Source organism: Elephantulus edwardii, unplaced genomic scaffold (assembly GCF_000299155.1).
Source record: "Elephantulus edwardii isolate Elephantulus edwardi_28Jun2011 unplaced genomic scaffold, EleEdw1.0 scaffold00216, whole genome shotgun sequence".
NCBI lineage: Eukaryota > Metazoa > Chordata > Mammalia > Macroscelidea > Macroscelididae > Elephantulus > Elephantulus edwardii.
In genome coordinates this window covers 50,301-53,025 of record NW_006399966.1, presented here as the reverse complement: position 1 = coordinate 53,025, position 2,725 = coordinate 50,301, and positions in this window count along the sequence as shown.

Sequence of the window (2,725 nt, the reverse complement as noted above, 5' to 3'; positions counted from 1 at the left end):
AAGGACTGGTGTCTCCTCACAACATGTCCAAAGTATGTTAGACGGAGCCTCAGAATCCTTGCATCCAAGGAGCCACCCGGTTTAACCCTTCCCAGGACAAATCTGTTTGTTTTCCTAGCAGTCCATGGTATTCTCAATACTCTTCTCCAGCACCACAGCTCAAAGGCATCAATTCTCCTCCTGTCCTCCTTGGTCATTGTTAGGGATTTTATTTTCTTTGTACAGCTGATTGTTTACATGGGTACTGAACTTGTGACCTTGGCCAAATGTGTGCTCTATCTTTCCTAACAGACGTGCACGTTGGTGAGTATTACCTTCTCTTTAGACCTCATAGAACACAGTGGTACTGATTTGTTGGTACGATTTCAGCCCCTGCTTTGGCCTTGCTCTCACCAGGGGAGCCAGAGGGCACATGTGCAAATGCCAGAACTGGGACTGTCTGTTTTAGGACTACCCTCTAAGCTTTTGGCATAACCCCCTGCAGTCCAAAGTCTAGAAGTTGGGAAGTAGGAGCAGCCTTGGGGTGATTTGAGAATCCCTGACCTGTGGCTCTCCCAGAAGCGACTGTTCAGGTAGACTGTACTCTTGTGAGGGAAAGAGCATCCAGGGAGTCACGGGAAATAGGAATCCAGCCACTTCTCTGCTCTTGAGTTTTTTTCTGTCTCGCTGCAGAATGCTTTTAGTTCTGTTCTCTCTTTGACAGTGAAACCCACTGACTTCTTTAGAACCCAGTTCTCATCTTCCTTTCAGGGATTAAGAGCCAGCTAGATTGAAATGCAGTCCTCCCAGCTCCACCAAATAGTAGTTTTTTGGCTTGGTTTTTGTCTCTACCCCCCTGCTTCTCAGTTTCCCAGTCTCTGGAATGAGATAATCATGAGAAAGGAAGAAGCTTAGCATGGTGGTAGGGACGCAGACTTTGGAGTTGGGTGCCTGGACTCAGAGTCTGGGCCTGTTACTTACTCTACCTTTGGGCAAATTAATGATACATATTATTTTCCATTTGAGTGAAATATACAGTGTAAATTGGTTTTTCATTCTTTTATACACATTTGTAATTAAGGAAACTTTTTGAACTGTAAAATAAAGATCTGAATAGCCACTATTTGAGTGTCTGTGAGAAATGAAAATAGCATAGAAATGTTCGGTTGTAGGTACCTGCTTTTTAAATGTTTTTATTTACCTCATATAGTTGTGAGAACGAAATTTTAAAAAAAAAGCTTGCTTTATAAGAGAAATAAAAAGTGGCACTGTAAACTACACTGACGCTAGACGAAACATGGCTGTTGCTTGTAGTTCTGCCCTGGGCCCGTGTGCTCTTGCAGCTCTTCACCTGTTCATGGTCACTAAGATGGGAGGAAAGGCTGAGGAGGACACTCTGTGTGAGCTCCACAGGCCTGAGTTCCCTTCTCGGGCCGTAGAATTTGGAGCTCGTGCTAGGGAAGGAACAGGGGACAGGAGGCTTTATGAGCCGTAATCTGCGTCCTCCTGTGTTTGATGTGGGAGGGAGTTAGCCAGGGAGTCCATCAGCACTCCCTGCCTTCTGCCTGGTGGGTCGCCTTGGCAATATACTGAGGTCTATTTTGTGATTTCTTTTTGCTCTCTGCAGCCCGTCCTTCCGGAAATCACGAATGTCCCGAGCCCAGAGCTTCCCTGACAATAGGCAGGAGTACTCAGGTGAGCAGTGCAGGTGTTCTAGTAGTCATTCTGCTTTGGATAGTTCAGAGCTGGGGAGCCTGAGCTGTTTTCATTCTCTGTTGCTCTAAGGGCTCAGGTGATCAGGGGCTAAAGTGGCTCACTAGTGTTGGCCTACACAACAGCCTGTGATTCCCCTGTCGCACCTCAGATCGGGAAACTCAGCTTTATGACAAAGGAGTCAAAGGTGGAACCTATCCCAGGCGTTACCATGTGTCAGTGCACCACAAGGACTACAGTGATGGTGAGTCCTTCTCCAGCTTGCCCTCTGCTGGCTGTCATAGGGAAGGACAGAGTTAGAGCTCAGCTAGAGAAAAGCCAGCTGCCAGGCCGGGGGCCCAGGTACTCCAGACCCAACGTTTTCCTTTTTCCTGAGGACCCATGCCACAGATATGAAACACTGGAAGCAGAAAAGAACAAGCTAGGATGATATTATATGCCAGGTGCTGCCTCTGGGAACTGCCTTTGAGCCCAAGGCATGCTGAAGGGCCACCAGCTCCTACCCTTAGCAGAAGATGAGATGAGCTGCTGCCGAGGTTCTGAGAGGAGGTAGCCGAGGATAACAGGACTTGAGCTGTGAATTGCAAATGATTTAAGACCTGGAGAGCCAGTCCTGTGCTTCGCCCATGACAGAACTTCAGGACTTCCTGAACCAATTCTGTACTTATTCCTGCCTCTGCCCTGATTCTCAGGAAGTTGAAGTGGCAGCCTCTCTGGCATGAGTCGGTGGGAGGACAGGATGGCCTGGAGCTGGCCCTGTCTTATCCCTCTAGTTTGGCCCTGCTTTTTATTTTCTGCCTCCCCTCTGACTTGATCCACTTTGACTCCTGTATCCTTTTAGGCCGAAGGACGTTTCCACGGATAAGGCGCCATCAAGGGAACCTGTTCACCCTGGTGCCCTCCAGTCGCTCTCTGAGCACGAACGGCGAGAACCTGGGTCTGGCCATGCAGTACCTGGACCCCCGGGGGCGCCTGCGGAGTGCGGACAGCGAGAACACCCTCTCTGTGCAGGAGAGGACTGTGCCAACCAAGT